Genomic DNA, 15,360 nt, shown 5'->3' on the forward strand with positions numbered 1-15,360 from the left:
GTCAGTCAAGGGACACTTAGGTTGCTTCCACTTCTTGGCTATGGTGAATAATGCTGCAATGAACATAGGGGTGCATAAGCCTCTTTGGATTGTTGATTTCAGGTTTGTTGGATAGATTCCCAGTAGTGGGATGGCTGGATCATAGGGCATCTCTATTTTAAATTCTTTGAGGAATCTCCATACCGTTTTCCATAGAGGCTGCACCAGTTTGCATTCCCACCAGCTGTGTATGAGGGTTCCTGTTTCTCCACATCCTCTCCAACATTTGTTGTTTTTTGTCTTGGTGATTATAGCCATTCTAATGGGCGTGAGGTGATATCTTAGTGTTGTTTTGATTTGCATTTCCCTGATGATTAATGATGTTGAACATCTTTTCATGTGCCTATTGGCCATCTGTATGTCTTCTTTGGAGAAGTGTCTGTTCATTTCCTCTGCCCATTTTTTGATAAGGTTGTTTGTTTTTTTGTTGTTCAGTTGTGTGAGTTCTTTATATATTATGGAGATCAACCCCTTGTCAGATGTATGTTTTGCAAATATTCTCTCCCAGCTGGTGGGTTGTCTGTTCATCTTGAAGGAATCTCAAAGCATTTTTAAAAGTAGGTCATATTTTGGCTCAGTCATATTTGGGAACAAATTAGTGACAATTCCAGTTGTCAACCATAACCTGCAAAACATGTTCACATAAAAATAGCAGAAATTGTGGAAGAGGAGAAAGACTAAAGAAAATTCACAATGACTACAGAGGAAACAAAGATGTAAAAATCTGGGGTATTGGGTGGTGTCAGGATAATGCAAGTCATTGGACTTTTACTTTTGTATTACATTTATTATATCACATATCCCTTGGTTAAGAAAATGTTTGCGCGTGATCACTTCTAAATCAGTGTGCTTTCTTCAGACAGTTGCCACCAGGCAAGTCTTTAAAGTAGCAGTTGCACAAATTTTTTATACTTTAGTACTTTCATCTCTTCAGTCTTGCCCAAAACTCTTAATCTAGGCAACACAGTGTATCCAAGACCAGTGCCCTCAAGGAGTATGTCACCTCAACATGAAAAAGCAAACTGTTATTAACCCATTGCTTTCTGCTGCCACTGCCCACCTTCTAGCTCTTGGTACCTCTGACCTATGGCCAGAGCTCCTTATCTGGTTGGCTTCCCTTTAGTCTGTTTCTCACCCCTCCAGTAAATCCTCCATACGGTCTCTAGTTGTACATCTTTCCAGAACCAAGACCCATCATAGCATTCTTCCTTCACTGGATTTCTGCATCTAGAAAAAAATCAAGCTTCTCAACTGGGCATTCAAAACCTTCCACAATTTTCTCCTGACCTGCCTTTTTAACTCCATCTGCTTTACTCCCTGTGTTCTGGCCATGCTGTTGGAGCTACTGTTTCTGAATGCATCCTGTTCTCATTCCCTTCTGGTTCAAGCTCAAGCTTGCTTCTCAGCCTAGCTGCTAACTCCCATCCCTCCACTGCCATATCTGACAAAGGAGTCCTTCCCATCCTCCATGACTTTGTTCAAAATAATTCCCCACAGAAACCTCCCAGATCTCTGCAGTTGGAAATAATCTACCTTTTGTTTACGTTCCCAGAGTACTTTGCACCTTTCTCCGAAAACTTCTTAATAACTGGCCCTTTTATCAGGTATTACCAGTGCCTCCCTCTCACTAAATAATGAGTGCCTTTGGGGCAAGGCCTGTGCCTTAATCATCATCATGCCCCCTGTAGTATCTAGCACAGTGTGAAAGTTTGACAGGTATTCAGGAAACATTTGATGACAACCTAAGATAAGATTACAGCAAGAATATCACTCAAGTAATATCCAGGAGGTAATATTGAACATTTTGTTAGTTTTAATGATTACTTTATGTCTGGCCTTATTTGTAAGACTATTTGGCAATGAAGACCAGTAGATAAAACATTTCATTTCTGGGCCAGCCCCGTGGCTTAGCGGTTAAGTGCCCACGCTCGGCTACTGGCGGCCCGGGTTCGGATCCGGGCGCGCACCGACGCACCGCTTCTCCAGCCATGCTGAGGCCGCGTCCCACATACAGCAACTAGAAGGATGTGCAACTATGACATATAACTATCTACTGGGGCTTTGGGGAAAAAAAAGGAGGAGGATTGGCAATAGATGTTAGCTCAGAGCCGGTCTTCCGCAGCAAAAAGAGGAGGATTAGCACAGATATTAGCTCAGGGCTGATCTTCCTCACAAAAAAAAAAAAAATTTCATTTCTATCCCCTATATTGAAGATAGTCATTATGTCTACTTATGCTAACTCTTTATTAGAGGGGTCAAAGTCAAATAGGACAAAAAGTCGAGATTGACATTGTAAATATAATTTGATGTTACCCAGGTGTAAAAATAATTTGTAGTAAATGATTGTTGAAAGTCAGTTCTCCTACCATTGTGTAATATATTTCTTAACTCGTTGGTCTGGAGTTTTGTCTTGTTTGTTTTTAGAACACTGTCCCTCCATACCATGGCAAACAGGCCAGAGAGAGTTGGTAAAGAGTACTGGTAACTGTCACTTATATATCATTTTATCATGTTCAGAGCACTTTAATGTATTTTAGGTCATTTAATCTTTCTAAAATCTTTGCAAGGAAGAACTTGTCTCCTCTCTATAAATGAGGAATCTCAGGTTGAGATAACTTAAAATGTCTTGTCTCATATCTGACAGTCAGCAAATGGCAGAACCAGGTTCAAACACAGATTTTCTGACTCAAAATAGCTAACTCTACCTTGGACAAGAGAATGAAGAAGAGTTATTTTATAGAAATATAATTTGTGGTCCATCCCCAAACCCAGCCAAAATCTTGGCATATTCCCAGAATATATCTAACCTCGAGAAAGTAGTTGCAATGCCTAGATTTCCCTGTATAAACCAGCTTATCTATTTGTATTTCAGCAATACCTGAAAAATATCTATGACCATTTCCCAAGATTAGTATGGTTTTTTTCTCTGAAAGAAAAAATTACACCAGGGCTTCTTAGAACTTCAAAATGAGGGATATGGAGTTAATGCAAGTCTTTTTGTAAGTTATCAGACCTTCAGAAAAAGTTCGGGAGGAGCTTCCTTCATTCTCCTTTTTTTTGTAAAACATTTTCTTCTCCCTCTAAATACCAAAGAACTGTTTCTAAGGAGTTCCACTCTTGAAAACAGCCTGTCTAGGTCCTTTTGCTCTGTCTCCTGCTGTATTCAGAGCCATCCATATCTTTGCCTTTATGATCCTTGAATTCAGTATTTCTTATGGAGCCTTTAATTTGCTCTCTTTTTGTCCTCCTGAGGGGACCTAGCAAGTCATTAGATGCCCTCTCTCTGTTTCTGCCAAGCTGGCTGGATTTCCCAAGTCAAAATTGGGCTATGTGGTTTGACAAATACAAGTATACTTTTTGAGACAAAGGAAAGGGATATTTAAATTGAGATTGTCCCAAATCTTTTGGATGTATGGTCACCATATCTATCTATGTGTATTTTGCGTTCCTTGATTCTGTAGCTGTGACTTACCTTCAAATGACAGCAAAGGAGAGAGACTTGGAAATTCCTATTCCTGACTAGATATATTATTTAATTCTGTTATTTATTCTTATTCACAACCCTTCTCCACAAATCCCCTTGGAAAATACAGACTGGCTAATCTAGAAGTGTTTTAGGGTGTGTTATCACTCTCTTTAGAATTAACTTTCTCCCAATTATTGCACATAGCATTCAATAAATATTTGTTGAATTAATGAATTAATAAATGAATTGAAATGAAGCTGAGTTTATTTTAACTGTAGCACCCATGTACTCTTTGTGGTACACTCCAAGGCCCAGAGAATGGCCTACAGGCTAACATTCTTCTGTTGGCCATTCTCTGATCCTTGGTGTGTGCCACAAAGATGAGGCAAAAGCTAAACTTGACTCTGAATTTTCCTGCTAGTGTGTCTGATAAGGTTGGGCAACTAGTGACATTTGTGAGATATAAAAGTCTTGAATGTTTCACTTCTGCATCTCTCTCTCTCATTACCACAGGTAATTCAGCCCCACTTTTATTTGGTAGAGACAACTTAGATGTTGGGAATTTCCCTCCTATATATCTTTATCATAGCGGACTTATACAAAGCCTCAAAGTGCTTTTGTTTTATGACTTAAATCTGTAGTGTCAAAATCCTGACATATTTTTTCTACACTAAGTGAACTAAGACTTGCCCTGAAATTCAAGATATGACCTTAGCAATGAAAAGTTAGCCTTTAATAAGAGACAAAAACATATTCTGCTGCCTGCATAGCAAATTGATTAGGTTGTTCCCAAGTCTAAAAGGAGGGTATATACTAACCAGATTCACTGAAGTCTAAACTTAATTAAAGTGGTTAGTAGATGTTATACGGCAACAGGGACCTCTGTGGCTTCTTAGGACCTACTCAGTACCTTTCATATGTCTTGTTGTTGGGTGACCAGACGTTATGCAGCCTAAATTTGAGTTTTCTCTTGCTCCTTTTCATTCCTCCAATTGTTATGCAAGATTATTAATATTATATTCAAAGAAGTTCTAGATCAGTTACTTATACCACTGAATTAAACTAGCTGGAAATCGTGATCTCATTGCTTTACCTTGTAAATGATGCAATGACTTTGAGTCCAGAGTTGGTAGTTTTCCATCTTAATAGTTTCAGGATGTCTTTATTCCCTGTTCCTTCATTAGGTCTTTGTGTGAGTCTCAAATGATGCTGAGAAGATAGCCAAGATGAAGGAGGCTGAAGGGGTCAGGAGTGGGCATTCTGAGCAGAGGAGGAGCATAAACAAATGTGTCAGGGTGAAAAACAGCAGGAAGGTTTGGGAAACTGCAAACAGTTGTGTTACTTTTGTAACAAGGCAAGAAATGGGAGGAGATGAGCCTGGACAGGTTGACAAAGCCAGGTCAGGAGGGCATGGTGTCATGCTGAGGAGTTGATGACTCCTCACCTGGTACAGTGAGCCACTTGGGGGTGTAAGCCAGGAGTGATGCTGCTAGATTTACACTTATATATATCACTCGGACAGCTGTGTGAAGGGTGACTTTGAGAAGAACAACACTGGAACAAGGAAATCAAATTGGGAGGTAGCATGGAAACCCAGGAAAGAGAGGATTAGTGCCTCAAGTAAGGGAATACAAATGGGAAAGACAGGCTGAATTTGAGTGATATTTCAGGGAAGGGGCAGAGCTGTTTGATTTGGTTGTTCGATGGATCTGAGGAGGGAAGGAATGAGTCCCAGTTCTGGTGTGTGCATGGCGAGATGATGGTTATTTGCAGCTGGGACTGATAATTCAGGAGGAGTAGCAGCAGGTCCATTCTCTAATTCAGCAGTATTTATAGAAGTCCTTCCTCAAGGGTCAAGTGGCTGAAAGATGGTGCACAGGGTATGGAAGAGGTTGAGTTTGAGGTTTTGGTGGCATACTCACGTGTAAATATCTGACAGTGAGAAATGGAACTTTGAAGCTTATAGGAGAGGCGTGGGCCAGAGATATTAGATCTACAAGTCACCAGCTCACAGGTGGTAGTTAAAACTGTGAAAGTGAATTTATCTACCCAGGAAGTGTCTGTGAGAAGGAGAACACTGGGCTTGGTAGAACTCTGGAAGATGTGAACATTAAAATGTTTATTTAGGGGGCCAGCCCCGTGGCCTAGTGGTTAAGTTTGGTGCACTCCGCTTCGGTGGCCCAGGTTCGGTTCCCCGGAGGGGACCTACACCACTCATTAATCCATGCTGTGGCGGCAACCCACATACAAAATAGAGGAAGACTGGCACAGATATTAGCTCAGGGCTAATCTTTCCCAAACAAAAAGAGGAAGATTGGCAACAGATGTTAGCTCAGGGCGACTCTTCCTCAGCAAAAAAATAAAAAATGTTTAATTACTTTTTAAAAAATAGGTAATACATACACATTATACAAAATCCAAAGGGTTCAAAAAGGCATATAGAGAAAGGTAAGTCTCCAACCTTGTCCCCTGGCTGCAGTGTTTATAGTGTTTCCAGCTCTGGAGGTTACCACCTTTATGGTTTCTTGTTTATCCTTTCAAAGATATTCTCTACATATGCAAATACGTTTGTGGTCGTTGGGATTATTTCACACTACAATGCCATGTAGTGTTCATTCTGATTGAGTTGAGGTCCTGGTGACACACCCACATGTAAATGTCTGACAGTCAGTGAGAAATAGATCTCTGAAGCTTGCTGGAGGGATGTGGGCCAGAGGTATTATATTTGTCAGTCACCAGCTCACAGTGGTAGTTGAAACTGTCAGAGTGAATTTATCCACACAGGGAGTGATTATTCCCTTCTAGAAGTACAACAGAGTGGGGCAGAGAGGAGTGAGCAATAGAAAGAAAAACAGGGAGAGAAAGGGTGTATAACCTCAAGAGAAGCGAAGAAGGAGTAAGACATTATTGCCTTCAAGAAATTAAACTATGGAGCAAAAAAAGAGAACACTTAAAGTTGTTTTTTGTTCCAAACAGGTAAGGGGAGGAAATAAAGCATTATGATAAAAATCAAAGCATAGGGCTTTTGGAAGATGTGGAGGGATACCCCAAAGACAGACATTCTCTGCTTGTTTAATTTCCTTAAGACTGACATTCAGGGAAGTCTTGGGAAGCCTTAAAAACCAGAAGCATCTCAGTTGTATACATTGAAACGATGTGTCTTTTCTCCTAAAAACATTTTAGCATTATTTTCCTCATTTTGAGTGAACTGGACTCATAATGTAAGCAGCAGCACACTCCAGCTCTGAGGTTCTTGACTGCAGCTTGCTGGCCTCTAGTGGCCAGGAAGGAACTTCCCGGCTCCTGGCTCTGCCCGGCTTCATTGTGAGGAGGGAGGCGTTTATGCTAAGTGTCTTAGTTACTAACCACATGAAGGGCTTCATGGGAATATTGGATAGACGATATGCTTCTTTACCAAAATCACCATTTACCTGGCTAAGAAACTTTCTTTGGCCCAGAACAAATTATGGAGGCAGCGTTTCGGCCCAGACTCAAGTCCCTTGTTTCTAAGATGTGCATGATGTTCTAAAAATAATGCTTTCCAGTTTCTCTGATGAAAGGTACAAAAATAGATGGCAGGTGTGGGAGATCAAAATTTGGCCACCTCAAAATATCTCTTTACCTTGATTATTTTCCCTGAAAGAAACTTTAACCTTCCCCTAAACTTTTGCCTAAACGTGACAGACTGGGAGGGTTCTTGCTAAGCCCATTCTTTTAAAAGTTCTGTTTGCCAAAACATTTATACTTATAAGGGAAATCTCCATTTGTAAAAGTATCTCCCTGTCTGTACTAGGAAGAGGGGGGATGACCTCATCTCTAGAAACTCTTATCAGTACAGAAGGAGAGGACTTAAATCTTCATACTCTTGATTACTGTGATTTCTGTCTCCCTCCCCACCCCCAACATCTTCCTTTGTCTTTATCTAAATCTATTTAAGAAGGAAACCTCTGCCATTTTGCGGAGAAACTCAGTTTCCCTGATTTCTCCCATGTATACATTTTATTAAATTTTGTTTGATTTTCTCTTGCTATTCGGTCTCATTTCAATTTAATTTGTAGCCCAGCCAGGAAGGACCCAGAGTGGGTAGAGGATACTCTTCCTCCCCCAACACAGGCAAGGTATGTTTGGAGCAGACTCTCACGAGCCTGTGAGGAGAAAAACCAAATGGAAATAACATAAGCCAAAGAAGTTTGTAAATTCTAAAGAAGTATGTACATATACGACATTATTTTTAGGAAAAAATCAGTGATCATGTGACCTCTATAATAGGTTCTTGGATGACATTTGTGGCTTCTCCAAGCTTCAGTTTGCTCGTCTGGGAATAATGGTACATCCTGCATGTATGTGTTGCCAAAATTACACGAGTCAATAGGTGAAGTGCTTACTTTACCTTTTACTGTGCAGGACTGACACTTATTAAAGATTTAATAGGGCCAGCCCCGTGGCTTGGCGGTTGGGTGCGCGCGCTCTGCTGCTGGCCGCCGGGGTTCGGATCCCCGGGCACGCACCGATGCACCACTTCTCCAGCCATGCTGAGGCCGCGTCCCACATAAAGCAACTAGAAGGATGTGCAGCTATGACATACAACTATCTACTGGGGCTTTGGGGGAAAAAAATAAATAAATAAAAATTATGAAAAAAAGATTTAATAAACTTAACTATTATTATTTTTAATTAGTATTGTTCTCTAGGAGAATCAGTCCCATGCTCAGGTGTGTGACAAGATGGACTTTAAAGCCCTTGCAGGCCTAAAATTCTGCATCACCTGCCTCTACGACCTGCTTTATTGCCTGCAAATTCATGAGCAGAGGTAAACAGCAGAAGAGACCAGAAACACATCACAGCACAAGCCCACGGTCAACCCCATGCCACACACTGGAGGGGAACTCCATCCTTTCCCCCTCAGAGACAGACACTCCGGTCCCTCCTAGTCACACAGGGATGCTCTTGGAATGGCACAGGGGCTGCCCATGACTGCAGCCTCCCTCCCAGCACCGTGTGCCAAGAATGCTCTCCCAGTAGAGAAAAGATTGGCATCAAGCTGAAGTAAATCAAAACAGTAAGACTTTGCAGAATGGCTGGAAAAACTAAAACAGACCTAAGTAAATAATTGATAGCAAAAACTGGCAAGGATGATTTAGCTGTCAATCTGAGTTTTGCATGATATAAATCATATAAATTCTTCGTGTTTATTGGCAGAAAATAATACAAATACTATCACATAATTTGTCAGTTCTATCTGACAGCAATAGAGTTAATAGAACCCCATGATTAATATGCGTAGGAAGAAACCATATATGCTTGTATTGGGACCTAGAACCCATATATACTTAATTCTTCTTTATGGAAGGGTAGATTGGTGAATTAACTGTAGTAAATGATAATAACAGACTATAAATTCCTAAGAAGAACTCATCACTATAAATCAGCAAACCTTTCAATATAGAAGACATTATAGTTTGGAATTACAAGGCTAAAGTATAATAATATCAAAATAGTTCATATTGTTGAGCATTTACTGAACATCAGATGCTGTGCAAAGTGCTTTTCATGCATTATCTCATTTAGTCCTTGAGACACGTAGCATATTATCGCATTTTACAGATGAGGACGTGGGGTTCTTTATAGAATTTATTTCTTTCCCTTCATATAATTTACCACAATTTATAATTATATATTTATTTGATTTATGTCAAACATTATAACTGCAATGTAAGTGAAGCCTTTTCTTGTGAGATGTGGCTGGGTCCGTTTTTCTAGTTGGTGAGGTGGGGGAGGCAGCATAGGGATCTACACCAAGTTCGACCCTGGCTCAGAGCAGTGGTAGCCTGAGCTTCACTGTCCATGGACGGAGAACTGTCTACCTCCTCTCAGTTCCCAAGTGCTGGCTCTGAATACTGACTGCATTGGAGTCTAAAGGCCTCTCCCTCCCCCCACCCCCACCTCTCACCCCCGAGGAGAAAAGATGAGCTTCCTCTTCAGCAACCATTCTTCTAATACATTCAAGTCAAAGAAGAACATCCCTGAAGGATCTCATCAGTATCAACACTTAAAACATACAGAAGCACTCTAGGAAGTGGGAATACGAGAGGAGCTTTCATATTGCCAGAGAAAGAGGACATCAGTCAATGGATGACAGTTAACAGGATGGATTTCTTCAACCAGATCAGAACTCTGCACTGAAGCAAGTTGTCTAGTCATGTCTGTAGGTTCAAGATATGAATATAATTGGGAAGATGGTACTGATATTAAGGCACCGGTATTTCTGCTCCAAAATACACCAACTATTTGGTGGCTTGAGTTCAAGATTAACTTGATCATGAAACTCTTTTTCCTTCAAAGATTGGTGTCCCATCTCCCCCAAACTTTATATCTGTGGTAAAGACTATTCTAAAGCATCCATTCAAGGTTTATGCCCATATTTCTTTTTTGTGTGTGTGAGGAAGACCAGCCCTGAGCTAACATCTGATGCCAATCCTCCTCTTTTTTCTGAGGAAGATTGGCCCTGAGCTAACATCCATGCCCATCTTCCTCTACTTTATATGGGACGCCACCACAGCATGGCTCAACAAGCACTGCGTCAGTGCGTGCCTGGGATCCGAACCGGCGAACCCCGGGCCGCCGCAGTGGAGCACACACACTTAACCGCTTGTGCCACTGGGCCAGCCCCCCGTGTTTCTTAACAGCTCTTTGATTCTGTGATACAACTGCAAGAAAAGGCAATACATCCTTTAAATACTTTATTTATTTAAGAGTTCAATTTGATTGATAGGTGAGAGTTAGCACCACTTCAGGAATTCGTTGAGAAGCTTGGACTGAAAGACAGATTTCTATAACACAGTTACACTCTTGCTTCATCTACTGCTAGAGTTATTTCATTGCTAATCCATTATAGGCTTGTATTAGGGGTTGAATTGTGTCCCCCCCAAAATCATATGTTGAAGTCCTAACCCCCTCGTACATCAGAATGTGACCTTATTTGGAAATAGGGTCCTTACAGATGTAATTAAGTTAAGATGAGGTCATTAGGGTGGGCCCTAATCCAATATGACTGGTGTCATAAAAAAGAGGAAATTTGGACATAGAGACATGCACACAGGCAGAATGCCATGTGAACATGAAGGCAGAGATCAGGGTGATACGTCTACAAGTCAAAGAGAGAGGCCCAGAACAGATCCTTCCCTCATAGCTTTCAGAAGGAACCAACCCTGCCAATACATTGATTTTGAACTTCTAGCCTCCAGAATTGTGAGACAATTCATTTCTGTTTTTCTGAGCCATCTGGTATGTGGTACTGTGTTGCCTGGCAGCCCTAGCAAACTAATACAACTAGTGATACAAACTGTTAGAAAACAGGACACAAAGACACTCATTGTCTGTGCCTACTGATAAAATTGTTTCAAAGGTAGGTTGGCTTCAAAGTAATAACTTAAGGGCGTAGCTAACTTTGGCATACTCTAACACCTGTTATTTCCACGAAGTCACATTTGATTGTAATACATGATGACTAACCTGTGGTTTGTTAGTTTAGTCATTGTTCCTTTGCTGAAGAAATTGATTGAGTCTGTTTCAGGTGACAGTATAATCAATAATGAGAATTTCTGCCACTAATTCATTAGCAAGTTTCCAAACTACATTTCCTAACAACACAATCACACAGTCAGATAGGTATTATTCCACTTGGATTTAGAAATTTAAAAAAATACATTATTAGGTTATCTTAACATTTAGAACATTTGTGTCATTTTGTATTTTATTTTCAAGTTTGTATGGCAGGGCTTTTATAGATAAGAATCTGTCTATCCATCCATCTATCTGTCTGTCTATCTATGTATGTGTGTGCGTATGTATGTATGTATGTATCTATCTATCTATCTGTATTACAAAACCTGTGATTGCTATTTTAATCATCATATAGCATATGTGGCATAGAAACATACAAAAGTTTTTTTCCTAAAGTTCCTTTTTATTTTTCAATCTTCATTTGAGATTTCATCAACATATAAACCTATCTAAATTGTTAGGACGGTATATGTGTTTATTTCAGAAATAATATCTTTTAAGGCTTCTAAGGATAATCTTATAGATTTTTATTTTGAAATGCTTCATTCAAATTAATTTTGACATGTGAAGATTATGGTTAAGAAAAAATAATCTTCAAAAAAATTATGACAAACATAGATCTCAAAGCCACTCTTTTCATTTATGTTCTAATGTGGGAATGCATGAACTTTATCCCCAAAAAGATAACTTAAGGAAAACCACAGCAAAAATCATTAAGGTGTACAAAATTTATAGCACAGCTAATGGTGTGGTGTGCTACCTATTCTTTAATGTGTTTATTTATAAAAGAGGAATAAGTAAAATATCTTCCTTCATTCTGCTAATGTTAAAAGAATGGATTGAGGCGGGCCCCGTGGTTTAGCGGTTAAGTGCACATGCTCCGCTGCTGGCGGCCCAGGTTCGGATCGCAGGCGCGCACCGACGCACTTCTTCTCAGGCCATGCTGAGGCAGCGTCCCAAATACAGCAACTAGAAGGATGTGCAGCTATGACATACAACTATCTACTGGGGCTTTGTGGGAAAAATAAATAAATTAAATTAAATTAAAAAAAAAAAAGAATGGATTGAGCCCTTAAAGAGGTTTCTTCCGTTTTACCTGTTTTTGTATCAATACTCAAATTTATTTTATTTCTCTTTGGATAAAAAGGATCTTCCTCTTTAATAAGAAAACAGCTATTTTTCATTTGGGTCCTAAGACTTAGTAAAGTCCAGCTGACTGTTTAGAATATATTAAGGCACAACAAGTATATTGGAAGATTTGCCAGACAGAAAAAGGTTTAAATTCACCTACATGCTATATTTCATGGCTATGATTTTTGTAGTCACTCACTGACCTCCTTGATGGCTTTGATAAAGATTAGATTTGATAGTATTTTTGTTATTTATTTTTTATTATCCCACTAGATTATAAACAAAGTAATTGTTTAGAAAAAAAGCCCTCTTTAATAACTCAATTTTAATAAATTCTTAAATACATACTGGATTTTAAAGAAAAAGATTTCATCTAATTTAGGCTGAACTAGATATCATTATCTGTGGAGTTAAAGAGTGGGAAAATCTCTTGTGAAAAAACAGAAAAGCCCTATGGGAAACATTCCACAATTAACGTTTAAACTAATCCAGAGTTCCCTGTCAGCGATTCTGTAGGATTACGTTGGTCACCTATAAAAAAGAAAGCTAGTTTATAGAAAGTACTGCCTAGAATATTACTGCCTGTCAACTTTAAATTAAACCTTGAGGGCAGGCTCCGTGGCTTAGCGGTTAAGTGCGTGCGCTCTGATGCTGGCGGCCCGGGTTTGGATCCCGGGCACGCCCTAAGGCACCACTTCTCCGTCCAACCCGAGGCCGAGTCCCACGTACAGCAACTAGAAGGATGTGAACCTATGACATACAGCTATCTACTGGGGCTTTGGGGGGAAAAAAATGAATAAATAAAAAAAAATCTTAAAAAAAATAAAAACATAAAAAATAAATTAAACCTTGATAGCTTTTCTTTTTTTTTAATACCAGAAGGAATTATATTTTTCAACTGGGGTTGCATTTTCATCTTCATTCCTGATATTTTTAGTATTCTCAAACAAAAGCGTCATCACTTTTCTCCATTTATTTTATTTTAAATAATAATTTAATGTTTAATTTTTTTATTTTTTTATTGCAGTAACATTGGTATATAACATTGTATAAATTTCAGATGTACATCATTATACTTCTATTTCTGCATAGATTACATCATGTTCACCACCCAAATACTAATTACAACCCATCACCACACACATATGCCGAATTAACCCTTTTGCCCTCCTCCCTCCCCCATTCCCCTCTGGTAACCACCAATCCAATCTCTGTCTCTATGTGTTTGTTTGTTGTTGTTATTATCTACTACTTAATGAGGGAGAACATACGATATTTGACCTTCTCCCTCTGACTTATTTCACTTTGCATAATACCCTCAATGTCCATCCATGTTGTCACAAATGGCTGGATTTCATCATTTCTTATAGCTGAGTAGTAATCCATTGTGTATATATACCACATCTTCTTTATCCCTTCGTCCCTTGATGGGCACTTAGGTTGCTTCCAAGTCTTGGCTATTGTGAATAACGCTGCAGTGAACACAGGGGTGCATGTATCTTTACGCATTGGTGTTTTCATGTTCCTTGGATAAACGCCCAGCAGTGGAATAGCTGGATCGTATGGTAGTTCTATCCTTAATATTTTGAGGAATCTCCATATTGTTTTCCATAGTGGCCGCACCAGTTTGCACTCCCACCAGCAGTGTCTGAGAGTTCCCTTCTCTCCACATCCTCTCCAACACTTGTTGTTTCCTGTCTTGTTAATTACAGCCATTCTGACAGGCATGAGGTGATATCTCATTGTAGTTTTGATTTGCATTTCCCTGATAGTTAATCATGTTGAATATCTTTTCATGTGCCTGTTGGCCATCTGTATATCTTCTTTGGAGAAATGTCTGTTCAGGTCTTTTGCCCATCTTTTAACTGGGTTGTTAGTTATTTTTGTTGTTGAGATGCATGAGTTCTTTATATATTTTGGAGATTAAGCCCTTATCAGATGTATGGTTTGCAAATATCTTCTCCCAATTATTAGGTTGTCTTTTCATTTTGTCGATGGTTTCCTTTGCTGGGCAGAAGCTTTTTAGTTTGATGTAGTCCCATTTGTTTATTTTTTCTATTGTTTCTCTTGCCTGGTCAGACATGGTGCTTGAAAATATATTGCTAAGACCGATGTCGAAGAGCGTACTGCCTATATTTTCTTCTAGAAGTTTCATAGTTTCAGGTCTTACATTCAAGTCTTTAATCCATTTTGAGTTAATTTTTGTGTATGGTGTAAGGTAAGGGTCTACTTTCATTTTTTTGCATGTGGCTGTCCAGTTTTCCGAACACCATTTGTTGAAGAGACTTTCTTTTCTCCATTGTATGTTCTTGGCTCCTTTGTGGAAGATTAGCTGTCCACAGAGGTGTGGGTTTATTTCTGGGCTTTCCATTCTATTCCATTGATCTGTGTGTCTGTTTTTGTGCCAGTACCATGCTGTTTTGGTTACTATAGCTTCATAATATTTTGAAATCAGGGAGTGTGATACATCCAGCTTTGCTCTTTTTTCTCAGGATTCCTTTAGCTATTCGGGGTCTTTTGTTGTTCCATATAAATTTTAGCATTCTTTGTTCTATTTCTATGAAAAATGTTGTTGGAACTTTGATAGGGATTGCATTGAATCTATAGATTGCTTTAGGAAGTATGGACATAACTATGTTAATTCTTCCAATCAAAGAGCAGGGAATATCTTTCCATTTATTTGTGTCTTCTTCAATTTCTTTTAGCAATGTTTTATAGTACAGATCTTTCACCTCTTTGGTTAAGTTTATTCCTATGTATTTTATTCTTTTTGTTGTAATTGTAAATAGGAGTGTATTCTTAATTTCTCTTTCTGCTACTTCATTGTTAGTGTATAGAAATGCAACTGATTTTTGTATGTTGATTTTGTATCCTGCATCTTTACTGTATTCGTTTATTAATTCTAAAAGTTTTTTGGTGGATTCTTTAGGGTTTGCTATATATAAAATCACGTCATCTGCAAATAGTGACAGTTTCACTTCTTCCTTTCCAATTTGGATCCCTTTTATTTCTTTCTCTTGCCTGATTGCTCCGGCTAGGACTTCCAATACTATGTTAAATAGGAGTGGTGACAGTGGGCATCCTTGTCTGGTTCCTGTTCTTAGAGGGATAGCTTTCAGTTTTTCACCATTGAGGATGATATTAGCTGTGGGTTTCTCATA

General features: G+C 39.1%; 1 pseudogene; it reads left to right on the forward strand.

Moving 5' to 3' along the window:
- Positions 1-9,470: 9,470 nt before the first annotated feature.
- Positions 9,471-10,341, forward strand: LOC131401160 (MOB kinase activator 1A-like; annotated as a pseudogene).
- The last annotated feature ends 5,019 nt before the right edge of the window (positions 10,342-15,360 follow it).

Source organism: Diceros bicornis, chromosome X, assembly GCF_020826845.1.
Source record: "Diceros bicornis minor isolate mBicDic1 chromosome X, mDicBic1.mat.cur, whole genome shotgun sequence".
Classification (NCBI taxonomy): domain Eukaryota; kingdom Metazoa; phylum Chordata; class Mammalia; order Perissodactyla; family Rhinocerotidae; genus Diceros; species Diceros bicornis.